The 23,472-nt window shown below is 46.8% G+C and overlaps 1 long non-coding RNA gene and 1 other non-coding gene across 2 annotated transcripts in view; one reads left to right on the top strand and one right to left on the bottom strand.

Moving 5' to 3' along the window:
• The window catches only part of LOC125153151 (uncharacterized), a 64,682-nt gene that overhangs the window by 28,421 nt on the left and 12,789 nt on the right, over positions 1–23,472 (top strand). The gene's annotated exons all lie outside the window — the stretch shown is intronic.
• On the bottom strand, positions 7,054–7,216 carry LOC125153839 (U1 spliceosomal RNA). The gene has a single exon (XR_007147589.1). It is a non-coding gene; the product is annotated as a U1 spliceosomal RNA (small nuclear RNA).

Raw genomic sequence — 23,472 nt, 5'->3', positions numbered from 1 at the left:
TTTTTTTTAATTTTTTTTTTCAAAGTTTATTTATTTTTGGGACAGAGAGAGACAGAGCATGAACGGGGGAGGGGCAGAGAGAGAGGGAGACACAGAATCGGAAACAGGCTCCAGGCTCTGAGCCATCAGCCCAGAGCCTGACGCGGGGCTCGAACTCCCGGACCGCGAGATCGTGACCTGGCTGAAGTCGGACGCTTAACCGACTGCGCCACCCAGGCGCCCCTTATTTTGTTCTCTTGATTAATTGATCTGTCCTTGAACCAAGGCCATGCTGTTTCAGTTAGTGTAGCTTTATAATGATATCTTGATATCCAGTAGAGGAAGTTTTTCTTCCCTTTATTCTTTAAGACTGTCTTCTCTATTTGCATTTTCAAATACATTTTAGGATTGGAATGGTGGGAAGAATCCTAAAATGGCCCCAAGATCTTGCTTGTGATGTTCACACCCTGTACAATCTCCTCTGCTTGACTGTGGTCAATAAAATATGGCAAAGGTGATGGGGTGTCACCCCCATGATTAGGAAATACCTACACACATAACACAGTCTTTTTAAAAATTTTTTAAAAATTTATTTTTGATAGAGAGTGCACACATATGAGTGGGGGAGAGGCAGAGAGAGCAGAGAGAGAGAGAATCGCAAGCAGGTTCCACACTGTCAGCGCAGAGCCTGACGCGGGCCTTGATCTCATGAACTGTGAGATCATGATTTGAGCCGAAATCAAGAGTTGGATGCTTAATCAACTGAGCCACCCAGGAACCTCTGGTGTTGCTAGCAGAAAGTAGAAAGGCTCTTCTCTTGGCCTTGAAGAAACAACCTGCTATTATATGAACTGACTATAGAGAAAAACATGTGGCAGGAAATTAGGCAGCCTCTAGTGAGCTTGGAAGAGAACCCTGATCTCCAGATGAGGACACATCCTGGCCAGCACTTAGACTGGATCCTTGTGAGACCCTGAACAAAGGCCCAGCTAAGTTGTGCCTGGACTTCTGATTCTCACAGAATGTGAGATAATGAGCATGTGCTTTTTAAAGCCTCTGATTGTGTGGTAACTTGTTTCATGGTGATAGAAAATGAATACAACCAGCTTGTCCAGCTTCTAAAACAACAGAAAAACTAACATGGTTGAATTTTTTTTTTTTCAACGTTTATTTATTTTTGGGACAGAGAGAGACAGAGCATGAATGGGCAAGGGGCAGAGAGAGAGGGAGACACAGAATCGGAAACAGGCTCCAGGCTCTGAGCCATCAGCCCAGAGCCCGACGCGGGGCTCGAACTCGCGGACCGCAAGATCGTGACCTGGCGGAAGTCGGACGCTTAACCGACTGCGCCACCCAGGCGCCCCAGGGTTGAATTTTTTATTGGGATTGCACTAGATATGCATTTTGGGGGAAGATTGACATTTCTAAAAAACGGAATTTCTAATCTATGAACATGAAATATCCCCAGCTTTTGTAAATTTTTATCAACAATGTATCTTAGCTTTTTATATGGAGCTTGTCACCTTTTTATTAGACTTATTACATTTGATATTTACTTTTATTGAGGTTTGTTGTAAAGGATGTTTATTAATTTTGTTTTATCTTTGTGACTTAGAAATAAAAAAGCAACATTTTTTATCTCGAATGTAGCGATGTTGCTGAATTCATGTGTTCATTTTTACCAATTTGCAGATTCTTTTGGATTTTCTGTATCCACAACTACTTACTTTCCAACTCATGTATTTTTTTTCTTTCTTGACTTACTGTCAGTTTTGGAAACAACCTTTTGAAAGCTGGTTCTTCTATCCCATCTTGCTGAGTCGTGGGCCACAATCTCTGATTGCTCTCTGGGCCTCCGTTTCCCACTGGTCATGGCTTAGTAATTCTTCACTATTTTGTTAGCTTTGTGTTTCCTTAGTTTTCATTTTTTAATACACCACCTAGTTTTTCTTGTTGGTGGAGAGACTGTAGAACAAATAAACTATTCTACCATTGTCAAAAGTGGAAGTGTCACAATAATTTAAAAAAATGTTTAACATCCTATTGCGGTATAGTTTATATACTGTAGCATCTGGAGATTGTAAGTGTACAATTCCAATGGGTTTCAGTAAATGCGCAGAGTTGTACAAAAATAATCACAAGCCAGGGGGCACCTGTGTGGCTCAGTCGGTTGAGCGTCCAACTTCAACTCAGGTCATGATCTCACAGTTTGTGGGTTCGAGCCCCGCATCAAGCTCTGTGCCGACAGCTCAGAGCCTGGAGGCTGCTTTGGATTCTGTATCTCCCTCTCCCTCTGCCTCTCCCCTGCCCACATTGTCTCTCTCTCTCTCTCTCTCTTTCTCTCAAAAATAAAAATAAAACATTAAAAAAATAATCACAATCCAGCTTTAGAACATTTCTATCACACATGACTATTTGCAATCAAATCCTCATCCCCAGCTTTCAGTCCCAGATGACCACTGACACACTATCTAGCACTAGATTTGCATTTTCTATAAGGTCCATTTAAATGGAATCATACAACACGTAGTCTTTTGTGTCTATCATCATCTCACCATAATGATATTGAGGACCCTTCATGTTGTTTCACATAATGATTTGTAGTTTTCAGGGTCCACGTTTTGTAGTAATAGTTTTATAGTTCCAGTGTGCAAATCTTGCACTTCTTTGTTTATTCCTAAGTACTTGTTGTGATACTATTATGAATGAAGGTTTTTTAAAATTTTATTTTGGATTTTTTATTGCTAGTATATAGAAATACAGTTGATTTTGTATATTGATCTTGGATCCTGTGACTTTGGTGAGCTATTTTATTAGTTCTAGTAGCTTTTAATGTTTTCCTGAAAGAGATTTACTCCTTCCTTCCCAATCTATATGCATTTAATTTTTCTTTTCTTGCTTTATTGCATTGGCTAGTCTGCTGCAATGGTGAGTAGAAGTAGCAGTAGACATCTTTGCCTTATTCCAGCTCTTAGGGAGAAATCATGAAGTTTTTCATCACTCATTATGACATCAGCTATAGGTTTTCATAGATGCCTTCATTGGGATTAAGGAAGTTTCCTTCTATTCCTGGTTTATTGACTGTGATTATCATACATGAATGTGGATTTTGTCAAATTGAAGAAATTGGGTTTTTGTTCCTTTATTTTATTAATATTCATTGATTTTCAGATGTTAAACCAATCTTGTCTTCCTGGGATATATACCACTTGAAACGTTGTATAATAATCCTTTAAAAATGTAGATCAGTTAATCAAGGATTAATTAATATTAATTTCCACCAAGAGTTTTTTATACTTTTATTAGTAATATTGATCTTTAGTTTTTTTTTTTTCTTGTGATTTTTTTTTTCTGACCTTGATATCAATGTAATACTGGCTTCAAAGAATGAGTTTGAAATGTTTCCTCTTCCTATATTTTCTGCAAGATTTGGTATAGGTTGGTATTGTTTCTTTAATATTGGTAGAATTCATTAATGTAGCCATCTGGGTCCAACCTTTTACTTGTGAGATATTTAAATTATTAATTCAATTTTTTACTTGTTATAGTTCTTTTTAGATTTTCTCTTCTTCAGTCAGTTTTGGTAATTTGTGTCTGTCTTAGGAATTTGTTCATTTTATCTAAGTTGCTTAACTTTGTTGGCATAAAGTTGTTCATAGTCTGTCTTTGTAATCCTTTTAACTTTTATAGGTTTGGTAGTTATGAAACCTTTTAAATTCTTTGGTAATGTGTGTATTGTCTCTCTTCTAATTGGCCTGTCTTGATAATGGTTTATCAAGTTTGTTAATCTTTTTAAAGAGTCAGCTTTTTATTCCACTGATTTTTTAATGTTTTTCTCTTTTTCCTTTTCCTTGATTTATGCTCTAACATTTATTATTTTCTTTCTTCTTCTTGATTTGGGTTTAATTTGCTCTTCTTTCCTAGTTTCTTAAGGTGGAAACTTGGAGTCTGTATTTGAGGTCTTTCTTCTCTTTATTATGAACTTTTAATACTGTGAGTTTACCACTGTTTATTACTTGCATTCTACACATTTTCATAGCTTTACTGAAACATAATTGATGTGTAATAAGCTGCACATATTTAAAACAAGCAATTTGATATTTTGACATGTGTATAAATATCGAAGAATCACATTCAAGGTAATAAGCGTTTCTGTAACCTTCAAAAATTTAGTGGTTCTTTGTAATCCTTCCACCCACTCTTCCTTGTTGCTTCTGATTTTTCTGTCCTGTTATTCTATTATTTAGAGTGAATTATTGAAATATCCAACTATAATTACTGAATTCTCTATTTCTTTTTTCAATTCTGTCAGGTTTTTCTTCTTGTGTTTGGAGGCTCCATTATTAGATTCATACACATTTACAACTTTTATACCTTCCTGATGTAGTAAACCTTTTTATCATTATGAAATGTCTCTTTTTCTCTAGGAACATATCTTGTCTTCAAAGAGATTTTGCTTGAATTAACATAGTCACTTTAATTGTATTGTTTACATGCGATATCTTTCTCTATTCTTTTACTTTGGCATATTTGTATTTTTGAGTTTAAAGTATGTCTCTTATATATAGAATATAATAGAATCTTGCTTTAAAAATTCAATCAGAAAATCGCTGCCTTTTGTTTAGAATTTAGCTCTTTCATATTAATATGATTATTGATGAGGTTGGATTTACATCTTCCATTTTGCTATTACTTTTCAATGTCTCATATATATTTTTGTCCCTACTCTATTGCATTATTTTGTGTTAAATTAGCATCTTAGTGTATCATTTTTATTCCTCTGTTTAAAAATTTTTTTTTAAATGTTTATTTATTTTAGAGACAGAGAGAGAGAGCACAAGTGGAGGAGGGAAGAGAGAGCCAGAGACATAATCTGAAGCAGGCTCTGAGCTGTCAGCATAGAGCCTGATGTGGGGCTCAAACCCACAAACCGTGGGATCACGACCTGAGCTGAAGTCAGACACTTAACTGACTGAGCCGCCCAGGTGCCCCTCCTCTGTTTTTTTTTTTTTACACTCTGTACTTTTTTCAATAGTGGTTGCTCTATGGCTTTAAAATACACGTATTGAGGTATCACAATTTATTTTAGGCTATATTCATTATTCTGGACTCCGCATTTCTTCCTATAGATTTGAATTACCATCTAAAATCATTTCCTTTCAGGGGCGCCTGGATGGCGCAGTCGGTTAAGCGTCCGACTTCAGCCAGGTCACGATCTCGCGGTCCGTGAGTTCGAGCCCCGCGTCAGGCTCTGGGCTGATGGCTCAGAGCCTGGAGCCTGTTTCCGATTCTGTGTCTCCCTCTCTCTCTGCCCCTCCCCCGTTCATGCTCTGTCTCTCTCTGTCCCCCCAAAAATAAATAAACGTTGAAAAAAATTTTTTTTAAATCATTTCCTTTCATCCTGAAGAACATCTTTTAGTATTTTGGCAGGTCAGCTACCAACAAACTTTCTTAGTGTTTATCTAAGAATACATTTAGTTTGCTTTCATTTTTGAAGCATTATTTTGCTGGATATAGAATTCTTGATTGACAGCTTTAATTTTCCCCTTAGCACTTTGAATATGTGCCTTTTGGCTTCACTGCCCTCTGGCTTCCATTGTTTTGGAGACAAAGTTAGCTGTTACTCATTTTGTTATTCCTCTCTACACGCAGAGTCATTTTACTTTGATACTTTCAAAATGTTTTGTCTTTCAACAGGCTTAATACAGTATACTTATCCTATATTTGTTATAAGTTTCTTGCATCTGTAGATTGATCTTTTTCATCAAGTTTGGAAACTTTTTGACTTTTTGGGAACTTTTTGGAACTTATTTCTTTGAATATTCTTTTGTCTGTATCTCTCTCTCTTCTCAAGTTTTGAATTCCCATTCTGTGTCTGTTGGCATGCTTGATGTCCTACAAGTCTTTCTGTCTATATTAAAAAATTTCTTTGTTCTTCATGTTGGGTAAGTTCTATTTTGCTATTTTCAAGTTTGCTGATTTTTTATTCTGCCATCTCAGATGTGATATTGAGCCCATTTGGTGAATATTCATTTGATTATTGTACTTTTCACTATAGAATTTTCTTTCATTTTTATTCTATTATTTAAAAAAATTTTATATTCTCTCTTTTGGTTCTTGGTTTGAGTCATCGTATTTTCCTTTAATTCATCAAAACAAATTTTTATTGAGATGATACTCACATATGTAAAGTTAACTATGATACTCACATATGTAAAATTAACTATTTTAAAATATACAATTCATTGGCATTTAGTACACTTACAGTGTTATTACAAAACATTTCATCACTCCAAAAAGAAGTTTTGTACCCATTATGTGGTTGCTTCCAACCTAGTCCCTGGTAACCACCAATCTGTATTATGTTTCTATTAATTTACTTATTCTGGGAATTTCATATAAATGCAATCATACACAATATTTTGTATATGGTTTCTTTGAGCATAATTTTTTTGAGGTTCATCCATATTATATTTCATTTCTCTTTGTGGCTGAGAGATATTTCATTGTGTATATATATGTATATATATATATATATATATATATACACACACACACACACATATATATATCTCACAGTTTGTTATCCATTCATTCATTGATGGACATTTGGGTTGTTTCCACCTTTTTATTATTGTAACTATTATAACTATGACCGTGCATGCCCATGTGTTTGTTTGTGTATGTGTTTTCAATTCTTTGGAGTATACTCCTAACAGTGGAAAATGCTGGGTCATATGGTAATTCTAGATGTAGCCTTTTGGGGAATCACCAACGATTTTCCACAGTGGCTGTACCATATTACATTATCATCAACAATGTATGAAGATTCTAATTTCTCTACATCCTTGCCAATTCATCTTAATTTTTATGTGAAATGTGAAGTGTTACCTCATTTTCTGTTGAGCTGTAAGAGTTCTTTATATATTCTGAATGCTAGAATATTATTAGATATATGATTTGCAAATATTTTCTCCCATTTTGTAGGTTGCCTTTTTACTTTCTTCATACTCCCCTTTAATGTACAAAAATATTTAATTTTTATGAAGTTCAATTTACCTATTTTTTTTTTTTTCTGAGAGAGCACAAATGCAGCCCCCACGACCCCAAATTATGCAGTCAAGTTTCCCACATTTGGGACAATTATAAGGGTCAGCATATCTGAAGTGCACTGGGTAAGCCTTGCCCTGGGAAAACCACCTTCCTGATCATGGAATCTCCCCTGCCAGGTGGGTGTATCTATTTATTTATTTTTTCTTTTGCTGCTCATGCCTTTGGTGTCTTATCTGAGAATTCAAGGTCATGAAGTTCAAGATCATGAAGATTTCCCCTGTGTTTTCTTCTAAGACTTTTATGGTTTTGCTCTTATTTTTAGGTTGCTGGTCCATTTTTCAGTTAGTATTTGCATATGGTGTGAAACAGGTTTTCCCTTTAATTCTTGAAACATAGTGTTCTTTAATTCTTTGAACATATTTATTATAATAGCTGCTTTGAAGTCTTTGCTAAATCCAAATTCAACATCTGGGCCAACTCATCATTAGTTATAATGATTCTTATTTATTCTGAGTATAGTTCATGCTTTCCTATTTTTTGACATGTCTTGTGATCTTTTGATTGAGAACTGGACATTGTAAAAATTTATTGTAGCAACTCTGGATTGGGGTTTTTATCCTGAAGGTTTTTTTCTTTAATAACTTGTCTGAACTTAATTGGTAGAATCTGTCTTCTAAGCATGTGTAGCCAGATGTACCTGCTTAGTTTTTAAATTTTTTAAATGTTTATTCATTTTTTTGAGAGAGAGAGAGAGAGAGAGAGAGAGAGAGAGAAGAGAGGCAGAGAGAGAGGGAGACACCGAGTCTGAAGCAGGGTCCAAGCTCTGAGCTGTCAGCACAGAGCTGTATGTGGGGCTCGAACTCATGAACCACAAGATCGTGACCTGAGCCGAAGTCAGATGCTTAACTGACTGAGTCACCCAGGTGCCCTGTTTTTTAAATTCTTATTTTTGTTTTTTAGCTTGGCTTCCCAGAGTAGCCACTGGATCTGTGTCGATTCGTAGTCAGCCAATGATTAGGAAGATGACCTCACATGTCTTGGGCTCTTCTCTACACCACACTCTGCTGAGTGATTTGTACTTAGGTCAGGGAGTGTATTTCATGGCTAGGCAGTTTTCACCTTTGTCTTAAGGTTTAGTTTTCATTTCTTCTGCGTTCTCTTGAGTCTTACCTGCACATGCCAGTGGTTCTTCAGGCAGCCACGGATGTGTGGGTAGCTTATTTGGCTCTTCCAGTACCTTCCTCATTAAATTTTTGGCCATTTCACCCGTCATCTCAAGTGGGGCTGCAACCTTATATGAACAAATCTGTGTTTATTCCCCCATTAATTTCCTTCTGAGTTTGCACTTAAAAATTGTTTTAATTGTTTATTTATTTATTTTGAGAGAGAGAGAGAGAGAGGAAGAGAGAGAGAGAGAGAGAGAGGACAACTATAAGCAGCAGAGGGGAAGAGAGAGAGAGGGAGAGAGAGAATCCCAAACAGGATCCACACTGTCAGTGCAGAGCCAGATGTGGGGCTCGAACTCACAAACCGTGAGATCATGACCTGAGCTGAAATCAAGAGTCAGACACTCAGGTCCCGCCTGAGTTTGCACTTTTACTGACAATACACCAGGTACAGGTTTGCCTTCCACTCCAAAACAGGTCAGCCCCCTTTGTCAGAAGGGATGATGGATGATGGTTTTCACAGCCAGCTTTGTCCTGAGAAAATTATAGTGCTGACTGATGTGGGAAGGTGGATGGGGGAAGCCCCAAGGAAGAAAGCCACAGACTTGCACTGACTCAAAGTTCTAGCAGGTTTTCGTGGAGACCCACTTCCAATTAGTCGTTTATCTTTGGTCAAATCCCAGAATCCCTAACAGTTTGTATTTGATGACTTTGTCCAGTTTTGTATTTGTTTTATGGGGGCAAGAGATTGCTGGTATCTCTTCTCCATCGCGGCTGAAGTCCTGCTACAATTGTTTTTTAAAAAAATTTTTTTTAAATGTTTATTTATTATTGAGAGACAGAGAGAAACAGAGCATGATGGGTAGAGAGAGGGGGAGACACAGAATCCGAAACAGGCTCCAGGCTCTGAGCTGTTGGCACAGAGCCCGATGCGGGGCTCGAACTCACGAATAGTAAGATCATAACCTGAGCCGAAGTCAAGTCGCCCAACCAACTGAGCCACCCAGGCGCCCCAACACAACTGTTACTTGTAAGTTTGACTTGTTCATTTTCACATGGTCAGATATATCAATGTTTTTTCTAGTGTCATACTTAGGATTTATTTATCCTGAAATTACATTGTTAATTAACAGAAATTTTATTCTACAATATCATGGCTTAATTTACCATTCAAATGTTTAGTCCTTCAAATGTATTTCTTTCTTCGTAAAGAAATAGGGCTCTAGCTTATTTTTCTCTTTGTTGTTAGTTAGCTGTCCCATCCAATTTTTTTTTTTAATTAAAAAAAATTTTTTTTTTAACATTTATTTATTTTTGAGACAGAGAGAGACAGAGTATGAACGGGGGAGGGTCAGAGAGAGAGGGAGACACAGAATCTGAAACAGGCTCCAGGCTCTGAGCAGTCAGCACAGAGCCCGACGCGGGGCTCGAACCCACGGACAGTGAGATCGTGACCTGAGCCGAAGTCGGACACTTAACCGACTGAGCCACCCAGGCGCCCCAGTCCCATCCAATTTTTAAAATAATCTCTTTTTTTTTTTCCTGCTGATTTGAAAAACAACTGTCTGAGTATTTGTGATATGTCTGCTTACTTGACTTTCCATTCCATTCCATTCATTCATTTCTGTTTAGAGTCTTTGCTGAAAGTGCCCCAGTTTTAACTATTACACCTTTAGAATAGATTCTAACATAAAGCGTGATGAGATCCTCCTTCCTGCCTCCTACATTTCTGGTCGTACAACGGATTCGCATTTTTCACACTACAGAATTAACATGCATTCATTCATGCACCCGCCCCAATGTGCATTCATTCATGCACTCGTCCCAACGTGCATTCCTTCATGCACTCGTCCATTCTTTCATCACACAGCTGTGTTTCGAGCTCGCGTTGCACAGGGCACCTGCCATGGTGCCAGGCAGCGCAGCGACCAGGGATGTGACGGTGAGCCACAGCAACATGGTTTCTGCCTGGCCGGGACTTGCCTTCTAGCATGGAGGCAGGGAACAAAAGTAAACAGACACATTAAGAACATAACTGAAAATCACAACACTGACTGTGCAACAAACATCCGAGGTGGGGAGGTGGAGGATGGCCGAGGGAGCCTGTGCTCACTGTTACGTCTGCAGGTCTGGCAGCAGCCACGCAGGAGCTAAACGTCGGGTTTTGTTTCCGGACACTTGTCCGTTTGTCCCGGCGCCGTTCATTCTAAAATGTCTCACTTTCCCACGTGGCGAGCGACGAGAAGGGCAGGTGCACGCACACGCTGCCGTGGAAGAGAACCCGAGGAGCGGCAGGAAAACCTGCGTGGCCGGTAGCTGGCACGTGGGAGGGCTTGCGAAGGGGCAGGAGGTAAGCAGGCGACAGGTCTTGCCGGGCCTTGTAGACCAGAGAGGGAAGTTGGGAGTGCGTTCTTAGTGCAGCGGGAAGCCCTTTAAGGTTGTCTGCGGGGCAGTGATGCGCTGTGTTTTCGGAAGCCCTCTTCTGCGGCGTGTGGGGGTGGGGGGGGGCGGTGGGGGGGAAGGAAGGGCTGCAGGAGCAGGGTTGGGGAGGGCGGAGCACCGGCGAGCAAGTGTGGTCGCCAAGGGCCAGTGAAGGCGGTCCAAACAGAAGGGGAGGCGGGGTGGCGGCCCGGGGGGCTGGCTAGCAGGTCCCGCTGCTGAGCCAGACGCGGGGCAGATGGAAAGGCAGGTGAAAAGCCTGGGGACAGTTCTGTCCCCCTGCAGCTTCTGGGAACGGGCCTTTAGCTACAAACTGGAAAAGGACAGAGGAAAAACTTCTGCTCAGGCGGGCTGCCTTTTTTGCAGGCAGCTTCCACTCTGAGGTTGGGGTATAAGCTGCGTCTCGGGGGCTGACTGACGCGGGGATGTGGCACACTTCATTGACGATCCGCCCGTGTGGACGGTGAGGGAGCGACTCTGAGCCTCTCAGCAGGCCTCAGGCACCAGGACCGGGAAGGGCCAAGAAAGTAACCGAAAAGCCGATCGGTGTGCGAGGAAGATGTAAACAATTGACAGAATGTTATGGGCTGCACAGAAATGTCAGGGTATTCAAGTGGGTGTCTGGGAAAACAGAAAGTTGCAATCTGAAACGATGAATAAGCCACTGACAGTTGTCACAGAATGTGTGAGAGCATGTGTGAGCAGCGAGGAGGCCGAGCTGAACTCTGGGCGGCACGCAGCGGTGCGCGTGGCACCCAGCCAGGCCCTCCGGCGGCCCGGGATGGAGCTGAGATGCTTGCCCACGGTGCCCCCGTTGGGAGGCCGCCACCTTTGCGGCCCCGTGTCAAGGTTTGCTTCCCCGCTGGAGTGGGAATGCCATCGGGGCAGTGTGCCAGGTGGCCCCGAGATTGCTGCCCCGTAGGGTGTGTGTGTGTGCCCTGTGACCCTTCCCCGTGAACGTAGGGGATGTGTGTGTGTGACCCCTCCCCGTGAACGTAGGTGTCACTGTAATGTGCTGTATGGAAAAGGTGAAGGGGTTTTGCAGCTATAACTCTGGTCCCACGTGACTTGGTTGTGAGTTAATCACAACAGAGCTTATCCTGGGTGGGCCTGACCTAATCAGGCGAACCCTCTAGAAGAGGGTCTAGAAGTCAGGGACTTGAAGCAGCAGAGAGGCTCTCCTGTCGGTCTTGAAGAAGCAGGCGGCTGTGTTGAGGAGGGCCACAGGGCAGGGAATGTGTGGTGGCTTCTAGGTGCTGAGGGCCCCAGCCCTACAAACACAAAGAGCTGGGTTTCTGCCGACACCCAGTGAGCTGGGAAGGGGACCCTGGGCCTCGGTTGAGATCACAGCCCCGGCCATCACCCCACTCCTTCTACCTGTCAGGCCTGACATGCTCCCACCTGGCCTTTGGTCCTGGCCTCGTTTTCTCACTCTGCTCTGGCCGTCCTGGCCTTTCTCTGTGTCCCCCCGATATGCCAGGTTCCTCCCTGCTTGGCTGTTCCCTCGGCCCGGGTGCCTCCCTCCGGCTCTTCTCTGAGGTGGCTCCTTGCACCTCCTCTCCCCGGAGAGGCCTATTTCGACTTGTGTCAGAAGACGGTCCTGCCCACGTGCGCACCCCCCGCGGGTCACTCATTATTACAGTGACTGTTTGGTCTCCTGCACGACAGTTACCGCTGGCTGAAGTGATCTGGCTGACTCACGATGTACTCACTTGTCGGCTGTGTCGGCTGCTCGAATGTGAGCTGCGAGCTTGCCGGGCCCGCCTCGGTGCTCCCGCAACTTAGCGCCATATCCTCGGTACACGGCAGGTGCTCAGATAGCTGTGCGGAGACAGGTTGTCTTGCTTTGTGTCTTCGTGTCCCTGCATCTAAACAGCTTGGCTTGTCCTCGATGACCTCAAAGGGAGACCTCTTCTGTGGACGCATTTTCTTTTTTTTAAAGTTTATTTATTTATTTTGAGAGAGGGGCGCCTGGGTGGCTCAGTGGATTAAGCATCTGACTTCGTCTCAGGTCCTGATCTCGATGGTTACTGAGTTTGAGCCCCATGTCAGGCTCTGTGCTGACAGCTGGGAGCCTGGAGCCTGCTTTGGATTCTGTGTCTCGCTGTCTCTCCCTGCCCCCCCTCCCCATGCATACTCTGTCTCTTTCTGTCTCTCAAAAATAAATCAACATTGAAAAAAATTATTTTGAGAGAGAGACAGAGAGAGCATACAGGGAGAGAGAGAGGGGTAGAGAGAGAATTCCAGGAGGCTCCCTGCTGTTAGCGTGGAGCTCGATGCGGGGCTTGATCCCATGAACCGTGAGATCGTGACCTGAGCAGAAATCAAGAGTTAGGTGCTTAACCAACTGAGCCACCCAGATACCCTGGACGCATTTTCAAAAGTGGACTGTGGCCATCATTGTAGAGAAGATGGAAGGAAGTCTGGTAAGGGGGTGATGGCACATTTAGCAGCAGAGGGTGGTGGAGCTGAATATTCCCCAGGGCACTGGGTACCAGCCCCTGTGCCCTTGACCTGCAGAGCTCACAGCTCTCGTTGCGGGGTGGGGCGGGGGGCGTGCCTGGGGCAACCGTCTCAAATCCCTGAAGGTTGCCACCTTCATGGGCAATGATCTCATTTTCTCAGAGAGCTAAACATGTTTGCCAGCAGTATTTAATGCTGTATCGTTATAGGACAACCAATGGTTTCGATAGGTACTTGGATTTTATTACACAGGAATTTAATTTCACGAAAAGAAAGGTTCTCTTGCTTCCCTCCAGGGTCTGGTGATAGAAGCCAGTGAAATGGGACAATTGATAAAATGTTTCAAAATCCTCCTGGTTGAAAACACCATGGACTGCACCTGTTGCTAATCACGTGGGTCACTCACTGGGCCAAGAGTCCTCAACTGACAGCCGTACCTTGTTTTATTTTATGCCAATGTTCTTGGGTGGTCCCAGGGAGGTCAACATTTTACATTGAGTTAAATACACAAGTGGTGCTGCGTATTTTTTTTTTTTTTTTTTTTTTTTTTTTTTTTTTGTGACCAGATACATTCCAGTGGGAAACGGGAATAACTCTGGATATCTCAAGGAGGAAGAGATTTCATACAGGGGATGTGATGCTTTGCCGGCCCGGAAGGGCTGGAAGAAAGGCGGTCCGGGAAACGGCTCTGGCTGTTGGAGGGTCGAGACTGCTCGGTACCACCGGCCGTGACCGCAGGTGACTCCGGCGCATAGCCGGGCACTTTGTGAGCTGCTGCGAAAGTTCTTATCTGCAGAGTCCACACGCCTGCCCAGTGCTACCAGACGAGCAGTGATAAGGCTTCTGCCTTCTAAATAACTGGGCGAGTTTTTCTCATCCGCAGCATCCAGGAGGTTCCAGAAAATGTAGTTTCTGGGTTTCTAGCCTCCGTGATCCACAGGAGAGCATGGAAGAGGGGGGATAATGGTGCTGTGTTGCCAGCGGACGTCATGGGGTCCTGAAAGCCATAGAACTCTGTAAAGACCCAGTGTGTGCTTTGTCACAGAGAATGCAGTCAATGCCAATCATCTTAGGCTCACAGATTAGGAAGTACCCGTTCATTTCTCTGGTCTCATAAGCAGATGCCAGGGAAACCAGCGTCAACCCCCTTGAAACACTGAGGAGTTCAGGAGGGCGCATGATTCCTTGTAAGTGTTCGATCAGATCCCCCGGCTTCATTTCTTACCCAATTTCTTTGGCCCCACACAGCCTTCCCTGTCACAACAGGAGAAAAGGTGGCAGTCACAGGAATGGAGAGGGGGGGGGGAGCTGAGAAGCATCCAAATGGAGACGGTAGGCGCAGTGGACAGTGGCCATGTGCGCTTATATGGCACCCGGGGGGAATCCAGAGAAAGGGATCCTCGAGTGAATCTTGGACAACCCTGTGAAGTTTCAGAGGCGTGGTCTATAGCGTGTGCGCACCTGCCTGTGTGTGTGTGTGTTTGTGCACACACGCATGCACATTTTAAGTAACATGCACAGTGTAATAAGGGGAGATTTTCATTGGGTGGCCATGCCCCATCCTCCAGCCAACAAAGACTGTTCCTACATATCAGTCTCTTCCACTTGTTCGGCTCCTGATTTAGGGCTGCCTGCTTTCTGAGAACCCATGAGGTCATGCTCCGTGGGTGTCCAGGAGGAGTTCAGTGTCCCAGCCAAGTCCACACAGCTCAGCACTGGCTTCTGCCAAGCACATGGCCCTGACCTAACAAAGCCCTCAGGGAGGGCTTGAAGTACTTCAAACTCGAGTTCAGGTTGGCTCAAATATGGAAGCTGGCTTTCTCCTTGCCCAGACACATGAGCCTGAGTTTCTGCTTCAGGTCAGAGGCTGGGGCCAAGTGAGGCGCAGGGAAGGTCTGTGTGCTCCCCAGACCGCAGGGAGCTCCACGGGGAAAGGCTGAAGCGGGGAGCAAAGGGAACCCAGAGGGCCTTCCCTTGGAGTCCAGAAGGGGCTTCCGCAATCTCCTCCATTGAGCCACCTTCTTCTCCAGAGCAAGGTTGCAGTCACCGAGCACAGGGTTTTGTGCAGGCAGAGGAGACAACATTCGAGTCTGAGGGTCAAAGCCATGCCCTGGTTTTGGACTCCTTGCATGTGAATTGGACTTCGGGATGGAACAGGTGGTCAGACAGACTGACCAGCCCACCATGCCTCTATCACTTTGGTACACAGCCCACCCCGGGGAAATGGGGGTCATGAGGGCAGAGGCTATGGAACCCACCGCATTTGTGAACTGTATCATCTCGTGACTTCCTTTTTAAAAAAAAGTCATGCGAAGTTTGCATTCTTTGCATATATGTCGGTGTCCGCTTTAATGTGAAAGAGAATGTGTGAGCCTGATTACATCACGCAAAGTGATTTCGAGGAAGGTCATGTCCCTTTCACTCTGTGGCTTTGTCCCATGCCTCTCTCGCAGCTCCATGCATACCCCCACCCAGTGGGACAAGTCCTGTGGTTGGAGAGCCTCTACTGAGAGGGACCCCTCCCTCCCTCCTTCCAGCAAGGTTCGCAGTAAAGGCTCTGGATGTGATTTTTTTCAGGGGAGGGGTTGTGTTCATTGGGGTTCTCCAGGGAAACAGGCCCAGCAGGCGACGGCTGACCCGGGAGGAGGTCATGCTCTCATACAAAGGCCGTCAGGCGGGAGACTTCTCTCTTCTGCTTGGGGAGGGCCGGCCTCTTCATTCTAGCCAGGCCTTCGGTGGATTGGATGAGCCTCCCCCCCCCCCCCATATTAGGGTATGTAATCTGCTTTACTCCATTTCTTGATTTTAAATGCTAATCTTGCCCCTAAACACTGTCCCAAACCCACCCAGAATAATGTTTGACCAAATATCGGGGCACTCTGTTTGACCAAATAGTCAGGTTTGGCAAAGATTAACCATCACAGTGGTGTGGAGGGCAGGAACTAGGGATGTCAAGAGTTTCCTGTGGATGACCGTTGGGTTCTATTGGACACTAGAGTCTCAGCCTCTCGTCTCTTATGGGGTCGATGGTGAGGTCCCGTTAGGTGAACTACATTCCAAAGCGCCCACCTGACCTGGTGAGTGACAGTGTGGGTGTGTAAAGATGAAAAGAAAGGACTTCCTGGTTTCTTCTCTGTCCAGGTGGATCAGGCCAGGCCTGTCCCCGGGTCTGAGCGGGCTTCACAGTCTGGAGCCTGAAGCTGACTGCTCTGCTGGGTCTGAGGACTGTTGTCTCTCACGTCCCACAGCAAGTCACGCCCGCCCCTGACCCTGACCGAGTCCTGAGCCCCATCTTCTCCCACGCCCCTTAGCCCCGGCTGACTCTGGGGGGGCTTACCAACCCCTCACCCCCATCTGTACCGTTGGCCTGCACTGGGCCCACAGCAGCTCCGGGAATCAAGACGTCGTGGTCCCATCCGGGCCTGGTCCCCGCAGGGCAAGAACCGGGTTGGGGACCCAGCCTGGCAGGTGGACTCAAGTAGGCAAGTTACCTGAGCAACGGAGCAGTGAACATGACCTAATCAAATGGGTTCTTTCTTTCCTTCTTCCCGGCAAGAAGAAGAGATGTTTCTTTCAGTGTGCACTGGGATGGTTTCGGCCTCACACTTCATGTAGCAGCTGGTTGGGAAATAAAACATCTTCCATTTCGATAAATAAACAACAACAACAACAGTCAGGAAATTAATAACCAGAAAAATACACTCATTTTATTCTACTGTTTCCGGAACAAAACGAGACTCAGGCAGGCTCGATACGAGCCAGGCCTGTGTGGGGGAGTGTGGACAGGCCCTGCTAGGGTGAGCTGGGGGGTCCCCGGGGCAGGTGGGGCAGAGGAGACACTGATGGGGATGGGGAGGGGCCCCTACTCATCAGCTCCCCCTTGAGGGCTCTGGGCCAGCCGGCCAGTGGAAGGGGATGGGGAGGGGGGCAGAGTACCAGTCTGTGAAATGGGCTGGGCCAGCCCTCCGGGTCCGCAGAGCCAGCCTTCCAGATCACGGTGACCCAATCCTCCCCCTAGGACTGTTTTCCCCTGAAACGTGGCCCCTGGGAGGTCGATCTTGCTCCTGAGGTTCTCAGCCCCTGCACGTCCAGCCACTTTCCCCACCCCCCATTTCTGGCACTGTTTTCCAGGCTCGTCTTTCCCCGGGGCACATCATGATGTTCACGGGTGCTTTCGACGTACCGGGCTCTGTGAGCAACAGCTGACATGCACTGGCTCACTGAAATCTCACAGGCGGCTGCTGGTGTTATTATCCTCATTTTATAGGTGAGGACAGGGAGGCCCAGAGGGTACCCAGGGGAGCCGAGCTCCAAACCTGAGTATCAGGCTCTGGCCAGAGGCTGCCAGCTACTGGGTCAGGGACAGAGGCCTCAAACAAAGTTAAACAATAATAACAATAATAATAATAAATTAAACATGAGGGGATCTCAAAATGGGATTAAACACACGGCATATTTGATATGATTGCCTTTAAAAATAGGGGCACTTTTAAGGCACAAAACCTTAATCCCAGTCGCAGGATAATGATTAGATTTATGGGAGTAATGTTGCTTCGTGGGGCACTCACTCCCAGGGATGTGGTTCAGGGGTGCCCTGTTAGCCGAGGCTTGATGAGTGCCTTTGCCTTCCGGGGTTGTCTATGAGCTACAGTCTGAGTGACTGTACCGCCTCCTGGAAAGTAGCAAAGAAACTTCCTGTCCTGCCCCAACCCTGCTCGTCCTTAGCTGCAGACACGCAGGAACTCTGTCCACGCCCCAGACCCTCCCCTGCCCTTCCCTGCCCCCACACCTTTCCTACATGGACCCCTTTCCCACCCACTGCCCCTTCCTTTATCCCCCAAAGTGACTGTCAGCGTCTCATGGCATCTTACCCGCTCCCCAGTCCTGCTGGAATCCTAGCCCCTTCCCTGACTCTGACCCAGGGTGGCACTCCCAGGTGATGTTTTTCTCCAGTGACCAGGCCTGTGACCTGGAGGCGATCACATCAGCGGGGCCGTCATCTCCCGGAGGGCAGGGGCAAGCACGTGCCTGCCCGTGTTCCCTACAGCGCTCAGTGAAGGGTCCTGCACACGTGGGTGCTGAGCAGCTGGTGGCCTGGGTGCCCGGCTGGATGAGAGCTCTGGGACCAGCCCAGCGGGGACTTGTCATCATTCTGCAAAAGTTCTCAGAACTGAGACCCTGTGCCCGGCCCTGGGTGAGGGCTCTGGGGAAAGGGAAATAGATAAGGTGTTGGCCCCATCTTCGGAGTGGGGGTAAGATACGCACACCCATACCTGGGACAGAAGGGTTCTTTAATGTTTGTGAGGAGGAGAGACTCGAGCCACGGGTGTTCAGAGCAAGGCGGTCCCAGCCGGGCCAGGAGGGGAAGGCTTGAGAAGGCCTCGGGTAGGACCATGGAGGACGGGGCGCTGGGTCTCCCTGGCCCGGGGTGGTCAGCAGGCATTGCTTGCAAAGGTAAGGCAGCATCGGCCGCTCCTTTGGGGCAAAGGCAGGAGGGGACTTGCTCTTGCCATAGCAGGTGGGGTGACTTTCCTGTTCGAGGGAGGGATCGCTAGTCCTCAGCTGAGTTCAGGAAGACTGTGGGAGAAGCGGTGTGAGGGGAGGGGTAGGAGTGAAACTTCAGAGATCTGAGTGTTAAATACCCACTGCTTTAGCTATAAGAATCTGGAGGCAAGAGGGATGTCTGGGGTGAAGGGCAAGCTCAGGGACCACGAGCAGCAGGTTGAGCCCTGCAAAGGTTTATTATTTGTGTCCTACACGTGAGGCAATCAAGTCCCACGGAGGCAGAGACCCATCATTGGGAAGGATCTTACAGCCAGTGGGCAGAGATGTCAGGCTTCAACTGCGGTCTGGGTGACCCCCAACTTGGTTCTCTTGACCACGGAACCACCTAATGCAGCTCTCCTGCCCGTTTGCAACAGGCCAACCCACTCCCCACCCCGAGATCTCAGTGTTTGCTTACTGTTTTTCTTTATTGGGGGGCTCCCTAGAAAGGGTAAGAGTAAACTGTCAATATGTTGGCCTATGGCGTTCATTGCCTGTAATGGTGGCTTTCAAAGTGTGACTCCACAGCCTTGGCAGTGGAAGCGCCTGGGACCTTCAGGAGATGAGCATTCGTGGGCTTCACGAATGCTGAATGAGAAACGCTGGGGCTGGGGGTTTAATAAGCCCTTCGGGTGAGAATTTGGGAATCAGCAGCCCGTGAGAATTCAAGCATAGCCCTCCGTCCTCCCTGCATCGCCCTCTCTCATGGCTCCAGTGGCCCTGAGGATGGGCAGGGGAGGAGGGGGGGAGTCTTGATCAGCTGTGGCCCTGCACCGGCCACGAGGGACGGTGTCAGTGGAGAACAGCCTGGCAAGAGGCCACGGATCACCGTGTGTAATGGGGTCCACAGAGCTGCCACTGAGCCACGGTGGTGCGCTTGAACTTAGGAACCATGAGATCATGACATGAGCTAAAACCCAGAGTTGGATGCTTGACTGACGGAGCCGCCCAGGCGCCCCTTCTCACTTTTCTCTTAAATGATTTTTTTTATTCTGGACTAACTTTAGAGCTACAGAAAAGTTGCGAAGGTAACACAGGGTATTCCCACACGCCCCTCACGTTAGCAGCTGACCTTCCCGGGGCACAATTGTCAAAACTGAGATACCGGCATGAAGCGATTACTGCTTCTCCACTCCTGATTTCGCTGGGAGTCCTCTAGTTTTCCCACTAGCGTCCTTCTCTGTTCCAGGAGCCAGTCCGGGATCCCACCTGAAAGGTAGCCATCGTGTCTCCTGGCCCATGATGGTTCCTCATGTTTCCCGTGACTTCGACCATCTCAGCGAATCCTGGCCAGGTATCTAGAATGTTCTTCCTGCTTTTCATAGAGGCAAGAGTAGGTCTAGAAAAGTTTTTCATAAAGATGGTATATTTTCACGTGGTGTTTCCCAATTTTTGAGTGTTACTGGGTTATAAATGCTGGTCACTACCAGGTAGGAGGTCTCACTTACATCGAGTCCGTAGACGCGAAGGAACGCTGTCCTTCTCAGGTTGGACACGATTGTCAGGGAAGACCTGCGATAGCAACCGATGAAGTGTTTTTATTTTTAATTTTTAAAATTCAATTTAACTTTTAATTATTTTTATTATTATTATTTTAAAATTTTGTTTTCATTCCAGCAGGGTGAACATACAGTGTTATTTATATTAGTTGCAGATGTACAATATAGTGATTCAACACTTTCCATACATCACCTGGTGCTCATCATGGCATAAAATTTTTTTCAATGTTTATTTTTGAGAGAGAGAGAGAGAGAGAGAGAGAGAGAGCGCATGTGAGCAAAGGAGGGGCAGAGAGAGAGGAAGAGAGAGAGAGAGAATCCCAAGCAGGCTCCATGCTGCCAGTGCAGAGCCTGACTCGGGGCTCGATCCCACGAACCGTGAGATGATGACCTGAGCCGAAATCAAGAGTCTGATGCTTAACTGACTGAGCTGCCCAGGTGCCCCAAGCGTTTTTAAAAACTTGTGTGCCACACAAGGCAAACCATACATGCCCACAAGCCCTGCCCAGCCATGTGGCCGTGGCCCATGTGGTTTCTTTGCTGGAGGAAGTTTGTTGGCTACACAGGATGATGGATTTGGAAAGAAGCGACATTTGCAGGCTTTGTGTGGTTTCCCCTCACTCTCGGGGAGGTTTACTGTTGAATCACTGTTGGCTCTGTAACCATTTTCCTGGCTTTCCCTGGTCCCACTGACCCTGACAGGGAAAACTTCTGCTGAGATTCTTTTCCCCAGATGTGGCCTGAGCCGGTGCGTCTCTGCCAGGTTTACAATGAACCTCAATCCCTCAGGGCAGGAGTCTTTTTGGAAAACGATCGTGTCCACGACTGGTTTAAAACAGACTTGCTTTTCGACAAACCAGCGGAATGTTAGTGGCGCGTTTCCGAGCACGTCTGCTCACCGGTCAGAGTTGGAGGGTAAGTTCCCTCGGTCCCAAGCGTCACCAGCAACTGTCACCAGGGCATCGGGCATGGTGCTTGGCACGTCTTTACCGCTGCCACTCTCGCCCCCTCCTCTTTATGGATGAAGGCGCCGGCCCACAGTCATGCAGCTGCTCGGCCTTGGGCCCGAGAGCCGTCCCCATCCGTGGCGGTTAGGACTCAGACTCATCGTCCCTAGGGATCTTTGTCACTGCGGTGGGAGAACGCAGAATCTGTCTAGGCAGATGCCCGTGTGGTCCGGCAGAAGGTGGTGTTTGGATGAACACCTGGCGTAGAGTTAACATGACTTGGAAGGCCCTTTTGCCCAGAACGTTCCCAGGTTTCGTTTGCGCGAGACCGGTCCCGCGGGACGATGTGCTGGACTCGAGGGCTTTGGCCACCCAGCTCTGCACCCAGCGGTGCCAGCCGAAGTGCAGAGCAAACAGCGAGGCTTGGTGTTTCTGTGAGAAACCAGCCTGTGAAAGGCCCTCTCTATTGGCAGCCTCCGCACATGGCCACTCCACGGGGCGAGCACTGGGGAGAGGACGTCTTGCCTTTGTGGTCGAGGCACGCGCACGTCCCAGCGGGGCGCTCTGGGCTCTGGGGCTGTGTGCAAAGCCCCTGGGAAGAGGGGTGATGCGCGATCTGGTCTGCAGCCTGAAGGTGCTGTTTGCTCCGTGTGCTGTGCTCTGCGTGGCTTGCAGATACGTTACAGTTGAAGCCTCATTTCCAGGCCTTCTGGCGTGCCGTAGAAATGGGACAGTTGTTCTTCTCCTTATCTACGTAAACAACATAACTTTGTCAAAAAATTGAAAATGCGTACTTTGTCCCATCAGCTAAAACGGGCTGTCAGATAAGGGTGTGTGTGTGTGTGTGTGTGTGTGTGTGTGTGTTTCCCTACCCCCCCCCCCCCCCCCACCTCTGTTGCATCTGATGAATGATGTAAGTGGTTTGGGCTTCAGAGTTTTGGTTTTGTTTTTTTTTTTTTTTTTGCCAGGCACTCGAGTAAATGATCAGAGTAGTAACATTTTTAACCTTATCTATCATACTGAAACATTTTTTCTGCCTCCAATAAAACACGTCAGAGTCGATTAAGGACATTTTTCAATGAGGTATAATGCACAGATTTTAGGAGTGACTCCGAGAGTGCTCAAGTATTAAAGAGGCTGTGGGTTCTTCGTTCCGGGCACGTTCCCAGCCTACCTTTTGCCTGAATTCCCTTAACGCTTTGGAGCTCTGCTCTGAAAGTGTGCGTTTTGTCTGCTGGCGGGGTCGGAGGAGCGGCAGGTAGGATGGCCGGGGATGTGTCACATTGTATCTGGTGACAGGGCCGTGAAAGATACGGCGGCTCGGTGCGTTCGGCGGTGCTTATCTGGTACATGAGAGCACATTACTTCCCAAAGACCGGGATCACTTTGGACAGTATCATTAAATGCCACGTCATTACCTGTTATGGAGCAGTGCTGTACCTTCAAGGGCCTCCTGGGACACGTGCAACAATCGGAAGAGTGATGGGCAAAGACGGAGCTGGCATTAAATTTTCAATGGAAGCAGTATTGGCTTTGACTTTCCAGAAGCCTTATCTGTTAGATGGTGTTTGTCACTGGGCCGCGGAGCTGTGGATGTTCGTCAGTCGGAAGTTGCAGGCAGTTGAACGATATGGACAGGTGAAGGCTCCGTGGGGACCGGCCGGCTCGCGGAGAGCTGGAGGGGGTAAATTGAAGGTTTATTTATCCCATGCGCTGTCAAGGTCAGCTTGCTAGAGAGCTGTCCTATGGATGCTTACAAATGCCAAAATCCTGGCAAATTGTCGGAAAGAGCCTCCAAATCACTGACCTTTGTACAGCTCCCATCAACGTGCCCGTGTGTCTGAGCGGGGTCCTTAGAGGGAGTTAAATGGTTGGTAAAATGAGGCTTATGCTGTTGCTGTAATGTCAGCCGAGCTGCTACGTATTTTTTATTTTTGTGTTTTCAGCAGCAAGGATGAAGTTAAAGATATGACTGATGGGAGGCGGGGGTGTGCGTGCAAAATAATTATGCCGGCGTGGGTTCTGGCAGACGGGTGGGTCTGCGGTTCTCCCTTTGAGCACATTTCAGACTTTGAGCCCCGAGGCATTTCAGCGTCCCCATTGTTATGCTCCCGGCTGGGAAGGGGCATCTGGGGGTTCCTTGCTGTCCCTCCTCCCCACCCAGGGCGCCCGTGTAGCCGCAGGGTCTCACGGGGGCTGGCCGCTCTGAGCCACGCGTTCTCCTGCTCAGGACTTGTGATCTGCCTTTGCCGTGACAGCTAATTTAAGGAGGCACGACAGAGCCAATCATGTTGTCTTGTCTCCCTTTGGCCAAGGGTGGGGATTTACTAAAGCAACAACCGTGACAATGAACTGAAAGTAGAGGTGATCAGTCGCCTGGGG

This window comes from Prionailurus viverrinus, chromosome E2 (assembly GCF_022837055.1).
Source record: "Prionailurus viverrinus isolate Anna chromosome E2, UM_Priviv_1.0, whole genome shotgun sequence".
NCBI classification, from domain to species: Eukaryota; Metazoa; Chordata; class Mammalia; order Carnivora; family Felidae; genus Prionailurus; species Prionailurus viverrinus.
The sequence above is the reverse complement of the archived record's forward strand: the minus strand, read 5'-3'. Positions and strand labels throughout refer to the sequence as shown.